The 26,824-nt window shown below is 45.1% G+C and overlaps 1 long non-coding RNA gene across 1 annotated transcript; it reads left to right on the top strand.

Moving 5' to 3' along the window:
• Positions 1-302: 302 nt before the first annotated feature.
• Positions 303-15,451, top strand: LOC309541525. The gene is made up of 3 exons (XR_014223794.1): positions 303-389; positions 5,809-5,853; positions 15,264-15,451. It is a non-coding gene; the product is annotated as an uncharacterized lncRNA (long non-coding RNA).
• Positions 15,452-26,824: the final 11,373 nt, after the last annotated feature.

Here is a 26,824-nt window from a genome sequence, read left to right as displayed (position 1 = left end):
GAGAGGCGGAGGGAACTAAGTTCCCGCAGGAGGAGTGCTCGCCTCCAGGCCAGGGGAGGCGAGGCACATGTGGACCGGGGCTGCCCTATGCCTCGGAGGAGATAAAGGCCAGCCCGCCCAGTCCCAGGTTGCGGGAGCAACGTCGTTGGTAACCTGTTCCTGCCGGCACCCTGACCTGCTCTCCTGAGTTCCTGACCACGCCCGACTCCTCGCTTTGGACCTCGCTTTGCCCCTGATGGACAGTCTCCTTACCTTCGACCTAGGACCAGACTTAGACCATGCTACACAGTAACCCCCCCCCCAGGACCAGCACACAGGTTGATGTTATCGTCTCCTTCTTGTGGATGGAGAGCTTGGGTTGAGCACGGTGGCTAGCCTGAGGCCACCTGGTGAGTCAATGGCCGGGGTACCTCTTGAACCGGGCTTTCCTCAGCTTACACTTCCAGCTACCAGACTACACCCTGTCTGCAGAAGAGCTTCTTTCTCCCATCTCACCTCTGTCATGGAGAAACTGAAGAAAAGTGTTTTTTAACTTTGGCTCCCCATTTCACACTGCGTAAAATATTTGACAGATGGCGCTGGGCCTTCAGCCAAGCTGGCTGTAGCTCGATTCCCTTTGGCGTTTGCTGGCAGGGTATTTCCAAGATGGCGTCCGCCTTCCCCCTTACGTTCTGTTCCTTTGCTCTCCACCTCAGATGTTTTTCTGGCTTAAGATGCCCAACATAATTAGCTGTGTTTGTTTCCTTCCGAAACCTGTACTTTCTTCTCCTCCTCCTCTCTCCCCCACCCCTTTCATAAGAACGCCTTCATTTTCACGTCTGTTTTGCCTCAGTCTTTTATTCTGGCTAGTTCCGTAGCCAAAAGAAAAACTGTACATCGCTGGATAATTAATGAGAGTTTTATTATCTTTGTAAGAGTATAAAGAAATCTTCAGCTGTCAGAAATGGGATATGTGTGTGCAAGTATATGTGTTATATACTGCTGGGAAATGCATGAGGGGAAAAAAATCCAGCAGAGTAGAAAGTCTGGTTTTACTAGCCGGATAAATAATTCCATGTGCTTTAGCTTTCAAGTTGAGTTCAGCCCTGGAGATCTACTGCCGGTCAGTGTTGACAATATTGAGTTGGATGGATTGGTGGTCTGGATTGGTGGTCTGTACAGCAGTTTCCTATACCTCATATCTACGGGACCGCCTCTCCTGGTGTGCCCCGCAGAGGATCTTAAAGTTCATGAATAACCATGTTTAGAAGTCCCGGGCCCTAAGGAAGTCAGACTATCCTCCACCAGGGCCAGGGCCTTTTCAGTGATGGCTCCGACCTGGTGGAATGCTCTTTCCCATGAGACTAGGGCCCTTCAGGATTTAACCTCCTTCCACAGGGCCTGTAAGACAGAGCTATTCCACCTGGCCTTTAATTTGAATTCAGCCTGATCTTTTATTTCCCTTCCCTTCTCTTCCCTCCCCCTCACCTTTTATGAAGATCACCTGCTCTGAGACCCCACAGCTAATTCTCCCCTGGCCTCCTCGCTGGTCCAAGTAGGACCAGTTCAGCCATCTAGCCCTGGGGATGATCTAATGCTTATTTCCCCTAAATTGATTTTTGATTTTTATTGTTATTCTTGTTTTTACACTGTATTTTATGCTGCTTTTTATAATTAAGTGTTTTAAATTTGTTGTTAGCCACCCTGAACCTGGTTTTTGAACCAGGAAGGACGAGGTATAAATAAAAAATTATTATTATTATTATTACTGCAATGTTAGCAGGCAAGCAGCAGTCACAAACCTGACTGTCTTCAAATATCTGTCATGTGCAAATCTGGGAGCAGCCTTGATTTCTGTTGATCCAGAGAGCTGGGTTAGAACTAATAGGTGGCACTTGTAAGGCAGCAGAGTTCAGCTGTCAATATTTCTAATGGGACGGGCGGTTTGACAGTGAACTAGCCTGCCTTGGGAGGTGGCAGGATCTTTTATGCTGACAGCATTTAAGCAGAAACTGTGCAGAGAGCTGTCAGGGAAGCTGGAGTTGTAGATTCTGTGTTGTAGGTCCTGAGTGGAGCAGGGGTTGGGATAGATGGTCTCCAGTGTCCCCTACAGTGCAAAAATTCTGCGATTGCGTTCCGGTTTCCCAAGTGTTTCGTTGGAAAGGTTCTATGGCTGAATTGGCCAGTAATGGCAACTCGTTCTTTGATTTAATTTAGGCTTGTTTGGTTTTCTGGTAACCAGCGTGGGAGATTTGGTGGTCACCATTACACCCAAAAACAAAATAATTCAATGCAACTTGGGGGAAACAATCTGTTACTTAGGATATAAAATTAGGCACCATCTGCACCATACATTTAAAGCAGCATCATACCACTTTAAACACTCATGGCTTCCCCAAATGAATCCTGGGAAATGTAGTTTGTTAAAGGGCTCTGAGTTAGAAGACACCTATTTCCTGGGCAGAACTGCAATTTCCTGAGTGGTTTAACAGTCAATCCTTCTTCCAAGGGAACTCTGGGAATTGTAGTTCTGTGAAGGTAATGGGATCTCCTAACAACTCTCAGCACCCTTAGCAAACTACAGTTCCCATGCTTCTTTGGGGGAAGCCATGACTATTTAAAGCGGTACAATACTGCTTTATAGTGCAGGTGGGGCCTTAATTTGCTATTGAGCTCATGCGGCAATCAACGGCTCCTTAGTTTACCAGACCCAGTTATGCACACTGCACTTATTTGCACATTGCATTTAAAACCAGCATGAACAATCACAGCCGCATCTAAACTTACCTGTGCTTTTCTTAAAGTCTGTATTCAAATCTTTCTAAATAAGACCTTATTTACCTGTTGATTCTTTAGTCGAGTTACAGTTTTGGAAATCTAGCATGAGTTGATGGGTGCAGCTAATTTTCCTGCTGTGAATGCAATTAAAATAGTTTGCATATTCTGGTGTAGCTTAGTAAGAAAGAGAGTAAGCTGTAACCCAAAAAAGCTGCCTTTTCAAATACCTTTATTTTGTCAAGTGGTCACCAGGTAAGTCAATTTCGCTATGCCTCCAATCCACAATGCGGAGGTAATAATAAAAGGCTGCCTTCTATGGATGTTGTAATGATTGCAGAAAACAAACCTTGTACAGTGGTGCCCCGCAAGACGAATGCCTCGCAAGACGGAAAACTCGCTAGACGAAAGAGTTTTCCGTTTTGGAGGTGCTTCGCAAAACAAATTTCCTATGGGCTTGCTTCGCAAGACGACAATGTCTTGCGAGTTCGTGCTGGTTTTTTCCCCTTCCCCCCCTTTTCTAAGCCGCTAAGCCGCTTATCAGCTGAGCCAATCAGCAGATAAGCCGCTAAAAGCCGCTAATAGCGCTAATCCGCTAATCCGTCAATGGGCTTGCTTTGCAAGACGAAAAAACCGCTAGACGAAGAGAATCACAGAACGGATTCTTTTCGTCTTGCGAGGCACCACTGTAACTGGCAAAGAATCATAGAATCATAGAATCATAGAGTTGGAAGAGACCACAAGGGCCATCGAGTCCAACCCCCTGCCAAGCAGGAAACACCATCAGAGCACTCCTGACATATGGTTGTCAAGCCTCTGCTTAAAGACCTCCAAAGTAGGAGACTCCACCACACTCCTTGGCAGCAAATTCCACTGTCAAACAGCTCTTACTGTCAGGAAGTTCTTCCTAATGTTTAGGTGGAATCTTCTTTCTTGTAGTTTGGATCCATTGCTCCGTGTCCGCTTCTCTGGAGCAGCAGAAAACAACCTTTCTCCCTCCTCTATGTGACATCCTTTTATATATTTGAACATGGCTATCATATCACCCCTTAACCTCCTCTTCTCCAGGCTAAACATGCCCAGCTCCCTTAGCCGTTCCTCATAAGGCATCGTTTCCAGGCCTTTGACCATTTTGGTTGCCCTCCTCTGGACACGTTCCAGTTTGTCAGTGTCCTTCTTGAATTGTGGTGCCCAGAACTGGACACAGTACTCCAGGTGAGGTCTGGCCAGAGCAGAATACAGTGGCACTATTACTTCCCTTGATCTAGATGCTATACTCCTAGTGATGCAGCCCAGAATTGCATTGGCTTTTTTAGCTGCAAGTTGAAGCAAGTTGAAGAGAAAGTTGAAGAAACAGTCCCAGTTCAAATGAGCCACTACACCAGGCATCCCCAACCTGTGGCCCTCCACATGTTTTGGCCTACAACTCCCATGATCCCTAGCTAATAGGACCAGTGGTCAGGGATGATGGGAATTGTAGTCCAAAACATCTGGAGGGGTAGAGGTTGGGGATGCCTGCACTAAACCAAGGATTGAATTAGCTTAATGCAGTATGAGAAAGGCCCCTTCCACAACACCTCAGAGGATAAAGCAATTATGAATTGCATACGTTGAAACTACGATACGATAATCTTTATTGTCATTGTCCCATACAGAACAACGAAATTGAAAAAATCTACACCAGACATTCAAAAACCAACAAGCCTGCTATCCCAGTTATCCCAGCCTGGTTAACCCCCTAGAAACCCTGATACCCCATAATTAAATACAATATACTCCCATAGAGACTACCTTACACTGTTGGCCTCCACAGTCACTTATGGACTGTTAAAACCGTGTTTATGGAAGGTAATCTTACTCGGTTAAGAGTCATCAACAGGCTCATCTCAGCTATCTGCCAATCTCCCATTCCCACCACCCTTCTGAGTAATACCCCTCCCCACCTTCTCACTATATAGAAGGATCTGGCAACTTCTGTTTCAGTGTATCTGAAGAAGTGTGCATGCACACGAAAGCTCATACCAAGAACTAACTTAGTTGGTCTTTAAGGTGCTACTGGAAGGAATTTTTTTATTTTGACTATGGCAGACCAACACGGCTACCTATCTGTAATCGGCTACGAGTGATTGTTTCCTGCTTGGCAGGGGGTTGGACTCGATGGCCCTTGTGGTCTCTTCCAACTCTATGATTCTATGATTCTATGATTCTATGATCGCCAAAGTAAAAGAAAGGTCTACCTCCATGGTGGGAGTCAGCCATGCTTCTTCTGAATTGCAGCTGCTGGAAACCACAGGAGGGAAGAGTTGTTCTTGTTCTCAAGTCCAGCTTGCAGGTTTCCCATAGGCATCTGGTTGGCCACTCTTGAGACCAGGGTGCGGGGATAAATGGACCAATACAATACAATACAATACAATACAATACAATACAATAAGCTTTATTGTCATTGTCCGATACAGAACAACGAAATTGAAAAAATCTGCATCAGACATTCAAAAGCCAACAAGCCTGGTATCCCAGCTATCCCAGCCCGGTTTGCCCCCTAAAAACTCTGATACCCCATAATTGAATACAATATACTCTCACAGAGACTACCTTACACTGCATTTAAAACCAAAATTGCATTTGGATAGAAACTGTTTCTCAGGCGGCTAGTCCTAGTCTTTATAACCCTGTACCTTCGTCCAGAAGGCAGAAGCTGAAACAGATCATTTCCGGGATGCGCACTATCCTGCACTATCTCTGCAGCTTTCTTGTGACACCTGGAAGCATAGATTTGGTCCAAGGTGGGAAGAGTGCACCCAGTTATTCTCTCTGCAGTCTTTACAACCCTGGACAGCATTATTTTTTCCAGGACTGAGTTGCACAGACTGAGTTCCCAAACTGAGTTGCACTGGTTTCCTTGCTTCCAATCTTCCACCATTGTCTGTGCTCATTTTTTGAAGTTTGAATCTGCAGTCATGAGTACTAGAAACTTGTAGCCACCTCAACTCTTCCGATTGCAACAGTGCCTGGATCCAACTTTTAGAATGACTTGTTTAATTGTTTTGTTTTCAGCACAGACAAGAGGAAACCTAGGCAGTAAAGCAGGCTGGCTTGAAGGTAAGGACAAATTATTTTAATTGAATTTACTTCTGAGTAATTGCTCTTTGGGAGGGAAAAAAAAAAGGCAGGTATGCTAATATGCATTAGTGTACACATTAGTGTATGTATAGTCATCTGTCTTGTTTTGTTTTAATAAAAGGGGATGTTGTTGTAGTTTTAAAAAAATGAGGTATAATTTTGGTAATGTTCAGTAAACACCTGTGTTTGTCAGCAGAGAGAATTCCTAATCAGAACAGGCAAGGATATGTTCGGTTGTTGTGATCCTGTTCCTGGACTTTAATTGCACTTTGTCTGAATGGCTGGCTATTTTAATGTGATCCTTTATGACTTTTGTGTAAAATGCATTAAGTAAAATAAATAAATAAATAAATGAGAAGGGGTTTCCTATCAGTGATAAGCTCAGTGGTATATGGAGGGAGATATTTCACCTGAAATCGTAGTAACTTGTATATGCCGCACCTCGATATATATTTAGGCTGGTACAGTGGAACCTTGGTTCCCAAGCTTAATCAGTTCTGGGAGTCTGTTCGATTCCTGAAATAGTTCGGGAACCAAGGCAAGGCTTATGAGAGCCAGTGTGGTGTAGTGGTTAAGGGCGGTAGTCTCGTAATCTGGGGAACCGGGTTCGCGTCTCCGCTCCTCCACATGCAGCTGCTGGGTGACCTTGGGCCAGTCACACTTCTTTGAAGTCTCTCAGCCCCACTCACCTCACAGAGTGTTTGTTGTGGGGGAGGAAGGGAAAGGAGAATGTTAGCCGCTTTGAGACTCCTTAAAGGGAGTGAAAGGCAGGATATCAAATCCAAAACTCTCTCTTCTCTCTTCTGATTGGCTGCAGCAGCTTCCTGCCGCCAATCAGAAGTCGCGGAAGCTGTGCTGGGCGTTCGGCTTCCGAAGAACGTTCAAAAACCGGAACAATTCCTTCTGGTTTTCATTTGTTTGGGAGCTGGAACGTTTGGCTCCCAAGGCGTACGAGAGCCGAGGTTCCATTGTACAATGTTTCATGGGGCAGGAACAGATAAACTGGTTGAGTGAGAAAAGTTCTATCAAAGAGTAAAGTGAAGTGAGTTTATTGCCTATAGGTGGCATCCAAGCTGGAGAATAAGTATATATACTAATAATGAGCTCAGGTTTCCCAAGTATGGATCCTTAAGTTACCAAAACTGCACCACCGGCACATAAGGGGCTGTTTCAGGTTTGCAGTAGTACAAAAGATCCCTGGAAGCATGGTCCAATATGGACTGAGCAGGGTCTGTGGCCTTAGAGTTCTTATTGGCTGTTGGAGAGCAGGAGGGGAGGGGACAGAAAACCAGGAGGGAGGGAAAATGGGATAGAATGCCCAGAAAGAGGGAATGGCTGGGTGACTGGCTGGGATTCTGGACAGGAAGACTCCCAACATGCTGCTTTTTGTTGCAAATCCCATCGACCGTATTTTTCGCTCCATAAGACACACTTTTTTCCCTTTTAAAATCCAAGGGGAAATGTCTGTGCCTCTTATGGAGCGAATGTGTGGTCCCTGGGGCGGGGGGGGGGAGCTGGGCTTCCCCCGCCAGCCCCACAAGCTCCTGAGCAGCTCTGGGGTAGCCCACGAAGCCTCCGCAGGGCAGCGGGGAGCCTTCATCCCGCTGCCCTGGGGAGGCTTCGAGCGGCTATTCCTGGCTTTTGCGGGAGGTGGGGGAAGGGACAGAGCAAGGCTCTCTCTCTTCCCCCACCTCCCGCAAAAGCCCCCAAGAGCCACATATTTTTTTTCTTGAAACCCCCCCCCCAAAGTAGGTGTGCGTTATGGTCAGGTGCGCCTTATGGAGCGAAAAATACGGTAATCTCCTAAAATGACAGTGTTGTGAAGCCAGACATCTTCATACAGCCAGGCTGGATTTGATGATTACACCTACAAACACTGCTTGTATGTTTGTGTGTGGGTGTGTAATGGTCATTGTGGAAAGTCATTGTGATGCCCGTCTTTCCCTTCTCTCAGCTTGCGTGTTTGTGTGTGTGCAGCCTCTTGATATGATGGTTCAGTGGATTGAGCAGGAGAATTTTAAGAGAATCTGCCGCCTGAGGTGGGTACATCATGCTGCCTAATGGTAGGGCCAGTCCCGATCCACCAGGACAGAAACACAAAGTTGCGAGCTGAGCAATAAAAGCAATGAACGTGGTGTGAACAATATCCAACACAACTTTTCTTAAACACAATTTTTGTTTGTTGTTCTGCACTGACTTCAAATACCCCGGCTCCCCTTATATCTTCAGCCCCTCCTGCTGCCACAAAAAGGTCTGGCTGCATGCGCATGGCTGTTCTTCAAAAGTCTTGGATTCTCTGGACTGTTTTCTAGCCCAAGGATTGCCAGTTCGGTGTCCTCCAGATGGGGCTGGACTCCAACTCCCACCAGCCCCAAACAATATGGCCTATGGTGAGGAATGATGGGAGTTGTAGTCTAGCAGAAGCTGGAGGACACCACATTTCCTACCCCAGCTAAATTCTCTGGTTAGCAAGGTTGCCATATTTTGAAGGGCAAAAAAAGAGGACCTCTACTTTTAAGTATGGGTCACTATGATGACTCAACTCATGAAAAAGAGGACGTGTCCTGGAAAAGGAGGCCATATGGCAACCGTGGATGGCTCCCGTGCTCCACTAATCCATTTGCCGAACTGGGAAAGCTCTGTTTTTAGTTTTAGTCAAAAAGATGAGAGCTGTACGGCAAAACTTTTTGGTTCTTAATTCACAGGCGTCAATAGAGCCAGAGAGAGACTGGAATGAAGGCTCCATTTAAGGAGTACCGACTTTAATTTCCACGTCAAACAACTCTTTTAATGATGTTCAGAGAGCTTTTGAAGCTATTTTCTTTTCCTTACAGGTCAACCGTTCAGTTTGCCCGGTGGTCAGCTTTCTGAACTGTTAACGATTCGCATTTCAATGCGAACATAAAGATCATTATGTTAAAATTGGCACACATCAGGGTTCTCCTGGTATTCTACCACCAGTTGAGATTTTAGGGGCTGGAGACATTCAGGGGGTTGAGAAGAAACCCAAAGAAATCATTATATTCTGCTGAAGGTAACTGATTTTCCCCCGCCACAGGAAGTGTAAATGAAACGTATATATTTTGCATAATGAAACAGATGACAAACTGGGCCAACCTATCTATTAATGAGACTCCTGTAATGCTAGAATGCATGGACGTGGGGAGTGCGTGAAGAGCAGAGGAAATTATTGCTCTGATCATAATTTTTTTTTATAAAAAAAACCTCCAATTTTAATCAAACCCTCCTCTGGGATCCTTGAATTCTCTGGCACCTTCTAATGCCCAGTGTAATTTGAATTAAGAAAAAAGAAAGAGGGGGAAAAAGAGAGAGAGGACGGGGGGGGGAATGTAAAGACATTCTAGGTTAAGATATAAAGGCTTGTTTTAAATCAACTCATTCAGACACGAAACATATTATTAAGTAGGGGGGAAACTTGCCGGTAAGGTGTTGAAACAGGGTTTGACTTATGTATATTAACTTCCCACCCCCTGGGAGATGGCGCAGAGTGGAGTGTCCTGCCAGCTGGACTGATTGCACAGAACTGTTCTCAGGCAGCAATCCTATTCTCGTTTACCTGGGAGTAAGACCCACTGAACTTGGAAGGGTTTTCTGCTGAGTAGACATGCATAGGACTGAGCTGTAAAATTCCCCATTTAGGTGTGAAGAGAGTTTGGCTGCATTCAGGTCAGTGGTCTGTTCTGCCTTACTACAGAAATGAAAATATGTCACTCACCGCAGTGCTGAAAACGATAGGAGGGGCAGTCAATTAAATAATTTTAAACTAGTCATATACCTTATAAGTGGCACAGCAGCATGCGACAGCGGCCACAGCTCGGGAACGGCTTCGACTGGCCGGCTAAACCAGGGGTAGGTAGACGATGGGTCTCAAATCCTTGGTGAGTTAGGGACTCTGGCAGATTGAGCAGAATGGACTAGAAGTGGGTCCAATAGTCAATAAGGCATTTTGTGCGCATGCTGTTGGCAGCCGGGCTCATCTTCCTGGGACAGGAGCCCATCTAGGAAAAGGAAAACTGTAATACTAAACCTACTCTGCCTTGTGGGATATATTTAGGAGAAGAAAAGGCTCAAGAGAAAGCCCTACACAAATCCATTGTGCGGTGCCTTAGACAGTTGGGTGGCACCTTGTCCGCCTCCTTCCAGCAACTCCTGCAGCCAAAAGGTAAAGGTACCCCTGACCATTAGGTGCAGTCACGGACGACTCTGGGGTTGCGGCGCTCATCTCGCTTTACCTGCCAAGGGAGCCGGCGTACAGCTTCTGGGTCATGTGGCCAGCATGACTAAGCCGCTTCTGGCGAACCAGAGCAGCGCACGGAAACACCGTTTACCTTCCTGCCGGAGTGGTACCTATTTACTTTGACATGCTTTCGAACTGCTAGGTTGACAGGAGCAGGGACCGAGCAACGGGAGCTCACCCCGTCGCGGGGATTTGAACCGCCGACCTTCTGATCGGCAAGCCCTAGGTTCTGTGGTTTAGACCGCAGTGCCACCTGCGTCCCTACTCCTGCAGCCAAGCTGGTGCCAAATAGATTACTGTACTTCCTTTGGATCACATCAGCGAGACTGAGGTGGGGAGCTGTCTTGTTGTCTGGGCAGTCCAGGACCTCCATGCGCACTGCCCTGGCTTGTTTTCTTTCCAGTTTTTGTGTTTGTGTGCCAGGTTTTGTCCTTTAAAGGCCACGTATCTAGGGGACCGCCTCTCCTGGTATGCCCCACGGAGGACCTTAAGGTCCACAAATGACAAATTTTGGAGGTCCCAGGTCGCAAGGTGGTTAGATTGGTCTCAACTAGGGCCAGGGCCTTTTCAGCTCTGGCCCCAACTTGGTGGAACGCTCTGTCACAAGAGACTAGGGCCCTGCGGGACTTGACATCTTTCCACAGGGCCTGCAAGACAGAGCTGTTCCGCCTGGTCTTTGGTTTGGACTCAGTCTGACCCTTATGTTTTCCCTCGCCCTTATGGTTTTGATCTATGGTCTACTTTTAAAATGAGACTGCATTTAAAATTGCATTTTAACCTGTATTTTAAATTGGTCCCCCCCCCCGTATTACGTTTTTACTGTAATTTTACTCATGTTAGCTGCCCTGAGCCCGGCTCTGGCCAGGGAGGGTGGAGTATAAATAAAAATTATTATTATTATTATTACAAGCAAACACACACACACACAAACAAACCTGTTGATACACATACACACACACGCATACATGAAGCTCTAATCCTCATCTGCCTGTCCCCCACAACCCCACATTTAATACTCCTTCTGGGCAATGCACCAACAGCAAATCCAGTTTTAACCGAGGTCATTTTGAGAATCCCTGCCAGTAAAGACCCATCCACTCTTCACGAAAAGAAATAATAATAAAAAAACGAAATAAAAAATCCTGTGCAAAGCAAAGACCATTGTGTTGTGTTTCCCGCCTCCCCTGTAGTGAATCTTATGTATGTAAACATTCAAACAGCCTAATTAGAGCCTTATTATTTTGAGACTGATTATGCAAGCAGGATCCCAAATCGGTCGGAGCCTCCAGCCTGGCTGTGTTTTGAACGAAGTGCTCTCCCTCCCCTTCCTGTTGTGATGTTTGAATATATGACTTGCTTACTGGGTTCTGAACCTGAAGACCTCTTAGCCCATCCGGTTGCTTCGCCTCAGAAAGGGTTTGCAGAGCTGGAGAAGGGCAACCGAAATTATCAAGGGGATGGAGCGACTCCCCTATAAGATAAGCTTGCAACATTTGGGGCTGTTAAGTTTAGAGAAAAGGTGACTTAAAGGTGGGGAGACATGGCAGGGGTGATCACTTCTCCGTACAAGGGTGTGTCCTGCATTTGTCAGAGTAGACCCACCGGAAAATAATGAACATGGCCTTTTCATGCATCTTCTTTGAGTAAAACCTAACTGGACACAACCCAAAGAACATAGTTGAACTGCAGAATTCGCTCTCACACGCTGTAGTGATGACCACCATCTTGGGTGACTTAAGGCTGTCAGCTCATCATGATGGTTATGATCTCAGAAGCACAATGCCTTGGAAGGCAAGTGTTGTTGCACTCGGGTCCTATAATTAGCTGGGTCCAGAAGGCGAGACATTTCTGTTGTGTGTCACCCCACATGGGAAGACTCTGTTGTAAACAAAAATCTGCCCTTTTCCCCTTATGGGGTATCCAAGAGCCCATATAGAGTCCTTACGTAGGTTGCCTATTGGTAGGAGAAAATAACAGAGGCCAACCAGAGAATATTGAGAAGCAAAGCAGCTAGTAAGCGTGATCTTTTTTTTTTTTAAAAAAAATATTTTTATTGAATTTTCACAATAAAAAAGCGTACAAAGACAAAGAAAATACAAAGTCACAAAAAACAATACAAAAATGGAAACATTAAACACATCAAAAAAAGATAAAAACACATGTAGTAACAAAGAACAAAAATTTCCCTCTTTCTTGATTTCTCATCTTCAATTAACTTATTTTCCCGACTTCCTCACGTCTCCCATTCTTGTATCCCTTTTTAAAATAGTAAGCTTGATCTTTATTGATCTGTTGCAACAGGGTGCTCCCCTTACCAGCAGGAGAGAGGAGGAACCCAGAACAAAGGTGCGTCCACCCTTATATAGACATTTTAAATTCCCTCCCTGGAGTCCAAGACCACCCCCAGAGACATCATACCTACGTACACCAGAAATCTGAGTGCTGTTGTTTACCTCCTGTCTGCCAGGTTACCTGTTTAATGGTCACTTGATTGGATTGCCTGGGGAGCCTGGCCAGTCTTTTGTAATGATAAATACTTAGTTCCTGAGCCAGGTCACAGGCTCACACCCTATTCATATCTTAAATGTGCCCTTAAGACAGGATTTGTGAGGAAAGAGACAATTGGGAGGCTTTTCCATTTTCCTTTGAACTTGCAGAGAAAATGAAATATACTCAGAGTCGAGAGTGGATTTCATGCTCTTTATTCAGCTCATAGTGGTGAGGAGGAATGAAAGTTTCCCCAAAATATCTGCTTTATATACATTATTTACACAATGGGCTGCACGTGATTGGCTAATTCCGGAATTCTTCTGTAGGCCAATCAGGTTGTGGATTCACTTGAATCTGGAGCCGGATTGGGTGGCTCCTGCAGACCAATCATACTGCTGCATTGTTCTAGGACCAATCAGACTGCTGCGTTCTGAATCCTATTGTTCTAGGACCAATCAGACTGCTGCATTTGGATCCTATTCAACTCAGTACATAACAGAAAACATTTGGTCAGTTTGGGAATCAAAAATGGTATCAGGTCGGTCTTCCTGTGCTGATCTATGTACGTGCTTGGTTGGTACATTTATGAACATTTATTATATAACTAAGACTTTAAAATTCTTATCACAACACCTGTCTGTTAAATTGAGGCTGGCGTCTTCCCTGATCTTCACTTCATCTTTCAGTACCTCCCTAAGACTTACCTTTGCACCCAGACCTTTGCTGGTGGTCCCTTCCAATATCTGATCTATTCATTGCCTTCCTGTTCTCTGCTTATTTTATTACATTCTGTTTTTTATTAATGCATTACTTGTTTAATTTTGCACACCACCTCAAGCCTATTGTGAGTTAAGGTTGGGTAGATAGATAGTTGGCGGAATTCCTCGTGTGTAAACAGCCTCAGCCTTGTGCTCTCACAAAGGCAGAAGTCCTTCTCTTTGTCCAAAATATACTTACCGGCTCTTTCACCCCATGCATGCTAGACGGCACGTGTATGCGAGGACTAGAGGCAACATTGTTGTTGTTGTTATTGTTGAGTTGCACACAAATGAATGAATAAACCAGCACGATGAAGCAGGAGGAGCATGACACAAGGTCTCCAGAGCCCTTGGACCTCAGAGCTAGCAATGCCTTTGAAGACTTTCTTCCATGTCTCTTTCATGATTCATTGCTCATGCGCTTGATAGTTTTATTCCATGACCGGTGGTGGGTCCCTCGGGGTTTGTGGAGATCTGAAAGTTATTGTTGCAAATATGGATATTGTCAGTATGGAGGAGTGGGGTGGTGGAGAGGAAGAGTTCTAAATAAAACACAGTGCCACGGCCCTTCAAGTTGTTGTTGTTGTTTCTGTTGTTTGGAGAGACGCAAAACAACCGTTGCAAGAGCTGCTCGTCCTTTTGTGTTGTGTTGCTTTACATTTTCTTTATTGTTTAGCCCTGTGAAATGAGATATCCCAGGGACATGAAACCATGTCATCAAAGAGCTCAGAAATCCATGTGTTGATAGAAACAAGTCCGCATATCAAAGGCATTTCATCCTGAGAGATAAGAGGCTTTGTCCTCCTCCTACCCAACTTGGCTTCAAAAGACCCTCTGCCTCCTTCAATCAGAGGAAAGTCCAAAGTTGAATTAAAATGTTTCTCACACAATGGCTAGCGTAGTTGAGCCATGCCAGTTTCATGGACTGTCTTGCAAGAAAGTGCTGTAGGACATGTTGCATCCAAACACTTTTGATTTTTGCAGTCTAATGAGCCAGGTTGATTAAATGCTGTTATTTGGTGTTGTAGAGCCAGGACTCATCATTCTCCAGGAATAGAGGTAGGAGCCTCAATCACTTGGCCACTATATCCTCTTCAAGAGAAAGGAGCAATTTTGTTAAGTGAGGCTCTTGCAATAAAAACCTTTTAAATCTACTTTGTAAAATTAAATATTATTTAATCCACATATGGATATACATGCAACTTTCCTTCTTATTAGAGTTGACACTGGGCACTGAATGTCCAAAGAACTGGGGTAGAATTGGAGCAGAATGCAAAAATTGAGCAACTTGATGATGTCAGGTTACAGAATGGGCTGTTTCACAGCAAGGAATGTGACAGAGAGCTGCCATTTTGGGCGACAGCCCCTTCTTTCTTATAATGTGTAATTTTACCTTGGGTGCTGGTGAAATTTATTGAGATTGCTGGACACATGGAGCTCCAAAGTATGGTTGATTGGGTCTTTTTGGGGGGGTAATAACTAGGAGCAGAGCACATGATTTCTATGCAGAAGGTCTAGAGTTCAATCTCAACCACCCCAAATCAAAAGATTCAGATCATGATATGGGCCCCTAGTTGATGCCCAAGAGAAACACTACCATCCAGACAATATCGACCTAGTTTTTGGGAAGTTAGGCATTTGCTGAATTGTTGCTCTCTGTGATATGTACCCTGCCCCAAGATCAATTGAGATCAATGGTTGTTCTGACATTTGTAGTCCAAAACATTTGTAAGTGAAGCCTGCCCTATAGATTGAAAGTAAAGAGCTGCCATGATGTTGTCCATGTAGAGCATTGTATGTTAAACTGTTCCTACGCAGGGGCAGTGATATCTGCTCCTCATGCCATTCTGATCTCCATCATTTTTTTGACCCCAATTATCCAGCGTAAACAAATGAAGAGGAAGTGTGTGGATTCGGTATGATTCATTCAAAACAGAAGGCGAGGAGCGCACTCATATCAACGCATTCCAGGACTTGCTAGCGTAGCACAACTAAATTCAGCAGCGCTGTGATATTGATTTGATTAAAAATGGTTTAAGACTTGTAAATGTCACTGGAACTTAGCAAAATGAACGTTATTAAATCCTTCTGGTGATGGGGAAAACTAACAAAGGGATTTGCAGCGGTTTCTGTAATTAATTGCTCTGTCATGATTTATATTAACTTACAGTATGACTCCATTAGCGCGGACCTGTCATCTCTACTCAAGGAACCACCAAGTAATCACTACCACATTAAAGAATAAATTAGTTTTTGGCTGGGAGCCTAGTTGTGGAATGTTTCATTTGTGTCTGCCTTAGACATATGTACCTAATAAAAGTTGGGAAGAATGAGTTAAGGCACATATACATCAACGTCCTTCGACCATATTTTAGAGACAATATGATCGGCATTGTTCATTAGAGCTAATGAATCACTTTATGCCAATTGCATTGCCTCATTTTCTTCTTTTCCCCCTTTTTTTGGTGAATGCCTTTAGGTGATCCATGAAGCAAAAGACGGATGAAACAATGAGTCTTCCCCCTCCCCACCCCTGAGAGATTTCTTTCCCCTCCCATTTGTGTTTTGTGGCCTGTGGTTGTAATAATAACTTCATCTGGTTTTGGTTAACACTTCATTACCCTGGGCTTGGATAAATTATCCTCTTGGTCCTTTTCCACTTGCAGACACGTGGGGGAAGCCAAGGTCTTAGCTGCTACTTATTGCCGATTAGGAGATTTGTAAGGTTCTATCAAGACATCAATGGCTTTGATAGTTGGGATATATTTTAAATGGTTTGCCCTGGGTTCTTCTTATTCTCTCCCTCCCCTTTCTTTTGGTGCTCTGCCTATGCTAGCAATTGTTTCCATACCCACACAGGCTCCTACGACCTTAAGAGAGTTCAGGTGTTAAAGCTTTAACTGCCTTTCATTTTCTGCTTGGGCGAGGGTAGATTGTTGGCCAAGCCTTCCCTAACTTGGACTGAAACTCCAATCAGCACACTGGATGGCGCTGATCACAGGGACAGCCCAAAATATATGGAAAGCACCAGGTTGGCAAATGCAGATATAAGAAGTTTCCTTGTCTATAAGGAACTGTAAGAACTAGAAGGGGTACAGGTTGCAAAGATCCCAAATTGCATTTCTCTACCTTTCCTTATGGGACGCAGGTGGCGCTGTGGGTTAAACCACAGAGCCTAGGACTTGCCGATCAGAAGGTCGGCGGCTTGAATCCCCGTGACGGGGTGAGCTCCTGTTGCTCAGTCCCTGCTCCTGCCAACCTAGCAGTTCGAAAGCACGTCAAAGTACAAGTAGATAAATAGGTACCACTCCAGCGGGAAGGTAAATGGCATTTCCGTGCGCTGCTCTGGTTCGCCAGAAGCAGCTTAGTCATGCTGGCCACATGACCCGGAAGCTGTACGCTAGCTCCCTCGGCCAATAAAGTGAGATGAGCGCCGCAACCCCAGAGTCGGCCACGACTGGACTTAATGGTCAGGGGTCCCTTTACCTTTCTTTATAATGTGTAATTTGAGGAACAAGCACCTGTCCACTCCTCCTTCACATTATTGGGCATTACAAGCGGGGGGGGGGGGAGGAGAAATGAACAACCCTTGAACAGTCGTGGACCCACATTTGGGGGGCCCTGAAGCTTTAACTGTTATGGGGGCCTTTTCACAGCCAGCAATTACGTCTGGGTAAGCTCCATTATCTTCTTCAATGGGGTTGTTCCATAACAGAGCACCAAAAACTTTCCATGAGTTTGCGTTTTTGGGTACCGCTTAAGTGCTTGGGTGATCTCGTGGCTATTCCTCTAGGGCAGGCATGGCCAAACTTGGCCCTCCAGCTGTTTTGGTACTACAACTCCCATCACCCCTAGCTAACAGGACCAGTGGTCAGGGATGATGGGAATTGTAGTCCCCAAAACAGCTGGAGGGCCAAGTTTGCCTATGCCTGATCTAGGGTCTTGGTCTCTGTTGGAAAGGGGAAAGAAATTACATTAGCCATAGCAGCAGAGCAGCCAACTTAACGCAACGCTCCACCTTCGCAACATCTGTGCCACTTACTCTCAAACTTTGGGATTGTTGAAATATACACAACAACAAACCAATCAATTTGAGTCATGCAACTCACATGGGGTCTTTTTTTTAAAAAAAGCAATGTGGACTCAAGTTACCTCTGGGTTCCCTCTGAGATGAGGGTCCCTGAAGCTTAGGCTTCATTCATTTCATAGTAGATTCACCCCTGCACTTGAATAAGGAAAGGCATATCTGGGAGTAGGAATGAGCGAACCTGCTAATTTCAGTTGCTCTCAGTTTCTCATTTTTCCAGTCTAGTCCGTCCACATTTTCCATATTTCTGCATTAGTTTGCAATCTTTCTGGGCAGAGTTACAGTGATAGTGGTACCCCCACAAATTCTGTGTGAGAGAGTTTGGGCTGTACAGCTAGTGAGTACTTTCATGCAGGTGAAATTTAGGAGAAGTGATGCCTCCGTATTAGAGATGGGCAATTTGCCGAGCTTGGCACCTGGTTTTTCTAATCTTAAAGTCAGTTCTCCACATTTCTCCATCAGCTTGCCGGTTTTGTTTCTAAAGTTCTCATGGAAACCCATCAGCATTGCAGCGCAAATTTCTTCTAATGTACACATTTTTGTATGAAGTTTTCCTCAATACACTTTTTTTTTTTGCAAGGCAATTCCCCCTAATACAATGCATCTTTGTATGTTATTTTTTGCTAATATATGCATTTATATGCACACTTTAGCCTAGCATATGTGTTTTGGTAGACATTGCTTGGCTGGAGAAATTATTATTATTGCAAAATTCAAAACAATGTGAATTTCGGAGGGCGGCTGTATTTTCGCTTGTGAATTGTTTCAGAAAATGTGACTTTACAGGTAGGTTTGACTTTACATGCAAACTGAATTAAAAAAAAATTCTCCTGTCTGGGAGATTGTATTTACTATGTGCTTAGTTGGAGACAGAAAAGGTGGCACTTTAGGTGGCAAGCTGGTGGTACTGGCTAATGTATCAACCACTTGGTTTACCTTTGCAGTGCCACTTCCCATTGCAAGCAACTTAACATACAAATAGAGTGCCAGTTTATAAAACCAGTTAGTCTGCGTCAGTCAGATCTTGAGTGCAGGCATCCAATTGCTCATTGCACTGTAAACTGATAATTGCCAACATAAATATGCCATCCTGCTTAACAGAAGTCTCCAGCAGCACATGTAAATATTCAGATGAACAGAAAGAGATGATTTAAAAAGACACTGCCCAACCCATTCACAGCCCATTGAGTTTGATGGGATTCTTCTGTATGCTCAGGGTTCCAGTTACACATTTCTGTTTTTGCTTTCTTTTTTTTAAGAAAAAAGAAAAGCAAGGAAGTTCTAAATCATGGGTAGGCAAACTAAGGCCCTGGGGCCGGATCTGGCCCAATAACCTTCTAAATCTGGCCTGCGGACAGTCCAGGAATCAGCGTGTTTTTACATGAGTAGAATGTGTCCTTATATTTAAAATGCATCTCTGGGTTATTTGTGGGGCCTGCCTGGTATTTTTACATGAGTAGAATGTGTGCTTTTATTAAAAACGCATCTCTGGGTTATTTGTGGGGCATAGGAATTCGTTCATTTTTATTTTTCCAAAATATAGTCCGGCCCCCCACAAGGTCTGAGGGAAGGTGGACGGGCCCACGGCTGAAAAAGTTTGCTGACCCCTGCTCTAAACACTAGTAATTTTTGTCACAAAAAGCAGAGGGTATTAATCTATCCATGTGATGTTTTCTCACTGGAAACAACCCCCCCCAAGCCTTCATTTCCCCCCAAAGTAGGACAAAGAACAGCTCAAGGAGAGGGGGTTGAAAATGGGTGGGAAAATGGTCTGGAAAAGTGGCCATTCTTCTCGTTGCTGTAAGGCTTCAGTCAGTTGCAAGATGGAAGGAAAGGGAAGATTTCTTCTGCTTGTTGCTTGCAGTCAAAGTGCCATTTTCTGCAGCTATCCATGACTCCCCGATAGTGAGAACCGTCCCAGCTATACAGTGGTACCTCGGGTTAAGTACTTTTGTTCCAGAGGTCCGTTCTTAACCTGAAACTGTTCTTAACCTGAAGCACCACTTTAGCTAATGGGGCCTCCTGCTGCCGCCGGGCAATTTCTGTTCTCATCCTGAAGCAAAGTTCTTAAACCGAGGTACTATTTCTGGGTTAGCGGAGTCCGTAACCTGAAGCGTATGTAACCTGAAGCGTATGTAACCCGAGGTACCACTGTACATACTGCAATTTGATGAGGGGTGTTTCATCTAGGGATGGATGGATCAGGCTATTTCTGATTCATTTCAGTTTCACATGTGCTCAATCCTAAGTTTGTTACATTCCATTTCTTAACCCCCCCCCCAAGATTTGCATTTCATTTGTACACCTCCCCCAAAGCAAACTTTGTCGTATGCTTTTCGGTGCATCTCCCCAAATGTGCATTTTTAACACAAAATTTTGGCGCATTTGGGGGACAGAATTGCAACATGAAAGTCAGAGGGATGTGCACTCCCAATTGATCGCTGTGTTCCAGTCCACATGTAAGTACAGAGTGGTGAACTTGTTCAGCCCATTGCAAAAAATGGGCTGAATTTGTCCTCTTCACAGCAACATGGGTGAAGAACCCTTTCCCAGCCTGATGGCTGAATTTCTCTTCTGGGCTAATTTCTGGGGAGTCACATGCCACTAGTGGGCCTAGCCAGAGGCAAAATTTTGGAGGATGAATGTGGGGGCTTTGAATCTGGCAGATGCAAAGCCTCTGTAGATCCACCCCAGAATGTCCTCCTTTTTGGCCTTAGCTCCCTCGGGAAACTGAGGTTAGATCAGCACAGTAGAGTGTTTGGAAGTCAGAGTGCGTTGAAATGTTTTACTGAATTACCCACTGTCAGGGTACTGCCAGGCAGGGAAGCAGAGGGGCCATTGGGTTACAGGGAACCTCCAAAAATCTTGCGAAGCAGTTCCTCTTCCTGTGATGAGGAAAGCTCCACCTCCAGTGGGGAAGCGGAGAGAGGACCAGAGGATGCTGCTGGGAGCCTCAGCACTGCTCCTGGCCAGGCCGGCCAGGAGGGAAGCACGCCTCTTCCATTGCCCACCCTGCGCAGAGGTGTAAAACACAAAGAAGGAAGGAAAAGGCTAGGGGTAGCTTGTGATGGAGTCACTGCAGATAGAGATTGAGGTTATTCTATTTCCCACTGTGTATTGGCAATCTGGTTGGCAGTTTCGTGTGTGTGTGTGTGTGTGTGTGTGTGTGTGTGTATATATATATATATATATTCCCACATGTCTAGTGTTAGGGACGTGGAAGCGGTGCAGAAAAAAATGAATCAGGCTGTGAGGGAACCTGGCACAGGACGCAATATGCAAATCTGCTGTATGCCATGCTATATAAAAGTATCTTGTCAGGAAACTTGGAGCAAGTCGTAGGGGGAAATCTGGCACCCAGTCCTAGAATGGAAAGTATTCACAGGCTGCGAGAGAGAGTCTGGTTTGTTCTGCTCCAGGGGGAGCGACGGCTGGCAAGGGTACAGACGGCACACAAGGGAACTCCTGAGCTCTCCATTCGAGCGCTGCACTATTGTGCTCCGAGAGGAGGAAGGAGAGGGCTCCCCAAGAAGAATGGCCGGCTTTCTTGCGGGGAGCGGAGGGTCACGAGAGCGAACCAGAGCCAAGTTAAGGGAAGTGGCTATGGCAACAGGCTATCTGGTCCAAGGAATGTCCTGCAAAGTAGGCGGCGGGGAAGGGGAGATGGGTAGTGGCGGTGAAGGGGAGAACTCGGTTCGAATGGGAACAATTCACCCTCCCAGAGGAGCTCTAAACAAGGAAGCAGACATGTTAGGAAACAAACAGCCGTTCATAGTGAAATGGAGGGCAGGGTGGAATGATTCGGCCTTCTTCACACTGGTGGGCGACGTGAAAAGTGGCCTTTGATAGAGTGCCCAGCATTGTCCCAGTGCCACCCTCTATACAGGATGGATGGGCAGCCTTTGTTCTGAAGTGTTTCCTCTTTTTCCAGAGCATTGCCAGAGCTAAGCCTGCATTTGGGCAGGGCAGCCTCCGTTTAGTCATTTAGTTGTGTCTGACTCTTCGTGACCCCATAGACCAGAGCACACCAGGCACTCCTGTCTTCCACTGCCTCCCGCAGTTTGGTCAAAATCATGCTGGTAGCTTCGAGAACACTGTCCCACCATCTCGTCCTCTATCGTCCCCTTCTCCTTGTGCCCTCCATCTTTCCCAACATCAGGGTCCTTTCCAGGGAGTCTTCTCTTCTCATGAGGTGGCCAAAGGATTGGAGCCTCAGCTTCAGGATCTGTCCCTCCAGATGTAGCGGGCTGCAACTCCCGTGACCCCCAGCCAGCGTGGGTGGCTGACGTGTCAAAGGCCAGGGTTCACAAGGGTGTCTTCAGCATTCGGCAGAAATGAAGGTGCCAGGCAGACCTCTGTGGGCAAAGAATTCAACACACCTAAACAGGTGTCTATTCTACATTTGCTTAAATTGCAGGTTGAATTTACTCGCGTGCTCTGTGTATTGCACATTTGTATTTTCACTGCTTTGCATTCTGATGTTTTGAATGTGAGCTGCTTTGGGCACAGTTCGTTGTGGAAAAGCGGCATGCAAGTAAACTCAATCAATCAATCAATCAATCAATCAATCAACACAGGAGCCAGATATATGGAGAAACAACAAGAGGAACAGCCATTTTAGATCTGGTCCTAACCAATGTTGATGACCTGGTTAGTGGGGTAGATGTGGAAGGATCATTAGGCGCGAGTGATCATGCTCTTCTGAAGTTTACTATACAGCGGAAAGTAGCAGCCAAGCATACTAGGACTCAATTTCTTGACTTTAAGAAAGCCGACTTCATAAAACTTAGGGAAGTGCTGGGTGAGATCCCATGGACAGCAATACTAAAAGGAAAGGGAGTTCATGATGGCTGGGAGTTTGTTAAGACGGAGATAGTAAAAGCACAACGTCAGGCAATACCAATGAGACGAAAACATGGAAGGTGCCTAAAGAAACCAGGGTGGCTATCTAAAGAACTTTTAACTGAATTAAGATTAAAAAAGGATGTGTACAAAAAATGGAAAAGGGGGGAAACCACCAAAGAGGAATTCAAACAAATAGCCAGCACGTGTAGACACAAAGTCAGAAAAGCTAAAGCACAGAATGAACTCAGGCTTGCTAGAGAGGTTAAAAGCAACAAAAAAGGCTTTTATGGGTATGTTCGTAGCAAAAGGAAGAACAAAGAAACAGTGGGGTCACTCAGAGGAGAAGATGGTGAAATGCAAACAGGGGACACAGAAAGGGCTGAACTCCTCAATGCCTTCTTTGCCTCAGTCTTCTCCGATAAAGAAGACAATGCCCGACCTGAAGAATTTGAAGCAAATGATTCAGCAAAGGAAACACAGCCCAGAATAACTAAGGAGATAGTACAAGAATATTTGGCTAGATTAGATGTATTCAAGTCTCCAGGGCCAGATGAACTGCATCCAAGAGTATTAAAAGAACTGGCAGATGTGATCTCAGAACCACTGGCAGTCATCTTTGAGAATTCCTGGAGAACAGGCGAAGTCCCGGCAGACTGGAGGAGGGCAAATGTTGTCCCTATTTTCAAAAAGGGGAAAAGAGAGGACCCAAATAATTACCGCCCAGTCAGTCTGACATCAATAGCAGGGAAGATTCTGGAGCAGATCATTAAGCAAACAGTCTGTGAGCACCTAGAAAGGAATGCTGTGATCACCAATAGTCAGCATGGATTTCTGAAAAATAAGTCATGTCAGACTAACCTGATCTCGTTTTTTGACAGAATTACAAGCCTGGTAGATGAAGGGAACGCAGTGGATGTAGCCTACCTTGATTTCAGCAAAGCATTTGACAAGGTGCCCCATGATATTCTTGTAAAGAAGCTGGTAAAATGCGGTCTTGACTATGCTACCACTCAGTGGATTTGTAACTGGCTGACTGACCGAACCCAAAGGGTGCTCATCAATGGTTCCTCTTCATCCTGGAGAAGAGTGACTAGTGGGGTGCCACAGGGTTCTGTCTTGGGCCCGGTCTTATTCAACATCTTTATCAACGACTTGGATGATGGACTCAAGGGCATCCTGATCAAATTTGCAGATGACACCAAACTGGGAGGGGTGGCTAACACCCCAGAGGACAGGATCACACTTCAAAACGACCTTGACAGATTAGAGAACTGGGCAAAAACAAACAAGATGAATTTTAACAGGGAGAAATGTAAAGTATTGCACTTGGGCAAAAAAAATGAGAGGCACAAATACAAGATGGGTGACACCTGGCTTGAGAGCAGTACATGTGAAAAGGATCTAGGAGTCTTGGTTGACCACAAACTTGACATGAGCCAACAGTGTGACGCGGCAGCTAAAAAAGCCAATGCAATTCTGGGCTGCATCCATAGGAGTATAGCATCTAGATCAAGGGAAGTAATAGTGCCACTGTATTCTGCTCTGGTCAGACCACACCTGGAGTACTGTGTCCAGTTCTGGGCACCACAATTCAAGAAGGACACTGACAAACTGGAACGTGTCCAGAAGAGGGCAACCAAAATGGTCAAAGGCCTGGAAACGATGCCTTATGAGGAACGGCTAAGGGAGCTGGGCATGTTTAGCCTGGAGAAGAGGAGGTTAAGGGGTGATATGATAGCCATGTTCAAATATATAAAAGGATGTCACATAGAGGAGGGAGAAAGGTTGTTTTCTACTGCTCCAGAGAAGCGGACACGGAGCAATGGATCCAAACTACAAGAAAGAAGATTCCACCTAAACATTAGGAAGAACTTCCTGACAGTAAGAGCTGTTCGACAGTGGAATTTGCTGCCAAGGAGTGTGGTGGAGTCTCCTACTTTGGAGGTCTTTAAGCAGAGGCTTGACAACCATATGTCAGGAGTGCTCTGATGGTGTTTCCTGCTTGGCAGGGGGTTGGACTCGATGGCCCTTGTGGTCTCTTCCAACTCTATGATTCTATGATTCAGTGAGCCAGCCAGCCAGCCATACTTGCTTTCAAGACACTTCCTTTCCCAAGTTTTTTTTTTTTTTCATACTCAACCCCCCGGAATGGACTCTCAACTGGACATAAAACATACAAATATTTAAAACTGTTAAAAACAACAAGCCCCCTACAAAACATTTTTTAAAATACCAGATGTAAACAAATCATGTGTCTGGATAGGCAGAAAAGTTTTCAGCAGGCATCTAAAAGTGTCCAGTAATGGTGCCTTTCTAATATTAGTAGATGGAAATTGTGTAGGTTATGGGAACTGTAGTCCATCGGAATGGATGATGGGAATTGTAGTCCAACAATATATGGCGGTCACCACATTATCAACCTGTGTTAACATCATTTTGAAGGCTTATTTACAGCAGGGTGTGGGGACAAGTTGGGCTTAGGGCAAAAGCTTCATGGGGAATGTGGGTTTTAAGGAGGAAATCGAAGGAAGAGAGACAAAAATGAACCATGAAAAAGGTTGGCCACATTGAAATGGTTTCACTTCACGCTTCAGGTCTGACCAAATATATGTGATTCCAAATAAACAAACAAACGAATTACACCTTAAAAAAGAAAAGAAAAAGAAGAGGCAAATTGGTGGCTGCAAACTAAGAAGACCCGACTCTGTTACCCCATTGTATTAACCATGCCACCACTTTAATTGCAAGGCAGGGATTCAAATTCAATCCGTTCTACCCATTTAGTGGTGGGGAAAAGTTCTCATCCCCCCCACTTGTGAAAGAAATAGTTTTAAGTATGTGGTTTTGATTTATTTACATTTTTTTAATTAAAAGAAAATTAGAAATAAAAAAAAGATGCTGTAGCAACTGCCGTCCTACAAAAGCAAAGCATTGCTATGTAATTAAAAGGGCTCCTTGAATTATAATTACATTTGAAATTTAATTATGACTGCAACACTTCATCTTTACATGCAACTGACACCTTGCTGCTACATAGCCCTTATTGTAATTTCCGTATATGTTTAACTCCAAGATCTTAAACAGCAGACTAAGTATCAGGGTATCTGCAGAAAATAAAGGCTTAGAAGGTGGGAGAAGAAAGCAAACGTGATCTTTGCCCCCTCTTAGCATGTTGGCTGCCTCACGCACACACTTGAATGGCTGTTCTCAGGAGAGACGTTGCTGTGTGTCGCAGAGAACAATGTTCTTGCAAGAGGAAAAGGAACTGCATTGCTGTATAGAGGTTGCCTCGTCACCAGGTATCCTTCATCAGTTGTCTAAGGCAGGGATGGGGAAGCTGTGGAGCTCTAGGGGGTATTGGACTCCAACTCCCATCAGCCCCAGGCAGCATGGCCCGTGGTCCAGGGATGCTGGGAGTCCTGCAAATATCTGGAGGGCTACAGATTCTTCTTGACCTGGTAATAATAATGATTTATTATTTATACCCCACCCATCTGGCTGGGTTTCCCCAGCCACTCTGGGCGGCTCCTAACAGAATATTAAAAACACGATAAAAGATCAAACATTAAAAACTTCCCTAAACAGGGCTGTTTTCAGGTGTCTTCTAAAAGTCAGATAGTTGTTTATTTCCTTGACATCTGATGGGAGGGCGTTCCACAGGACGGGTGCCACTACCGAGAAGTCCCTCTGCCTGGTTCCCTGTAACCTCACTTCTCGCAGGGAGGGAACTGCCAGAAGGCCCTTGGAGCTGGACCTCAGTGTCCGGGCTGAATAATGGGGGTGGAGACGCTCCTTCAGGTATACTGGGCCGAGGCTGTTTAGGGCTTTAAAGGTCAGCACCAACACTTTGAATTGTGCTTGGAAACGTGCTGGGAGCCAATGTAGGTCTTTCAAGACCGGTGTTATGTGGTCTCGGCGGCCGCTCCCAGTCACCAGTTTAGCTGCTGCGTTCTGGATTAGTTGTAGTTTCTGGGTCACCTTCAAAGGTAGCCCCACGTAGAATGCATTGTCAAGGAAATAAACAGCTACCCAACTTTTAGAAGACATCTGAAGGTAGTCCTGTTTAGGGAAGCTTTTAATATTTGATGAATTATTGTATTTTAATATTTTGCTGGAAGTCGCCCAGAGTGGCTGGGGAAACCCAGCCAGATTGGCGGGGTATATTATTATTATTATTATTATTATTATTATTATTATTATTAGGTTCAGAGCCTAGGGATTGGTGGTAGGACACTGAGGAGAGGTCAGAGGAAGAAGAGTGGTTTGGATTGGATTGGATTGCCCTTGTGGGTCGCTTTCAACTCTACTATTCTATGAGTCTATGATTCCATGACATTGCCCAAATCTTGCCCCAAACGTTCTGTTTGAGAATGAAAAAAATACTCGCCATTTAAAGGTAAACGGAAAGGACCCCTGACAGTTAAGTTCAGTAACAGACGACTCTGGGGTTGTGGCGCTCATCTCGCTTTCAAGCCAAGGGAGCCAACGTTTATCTGCAGACAGTTTCCCTGG

Source organism: Podarcis vaucheri, assembly GCF_965113315.1.
Source record: "Podarcis vaucheri genome assembly, chromosome: 10".
NCBI lineage: Eukaryota > Metazoa > Chordata > Lepidosauria > Squamata > Lacertidae > Podarcis > Podarcis vaucheri.
The sequence above is the reverse complement of the archived record's forward strand: the minus strand, read 5'-3'. Positions and strand labels throughout refer to the sequence as shown.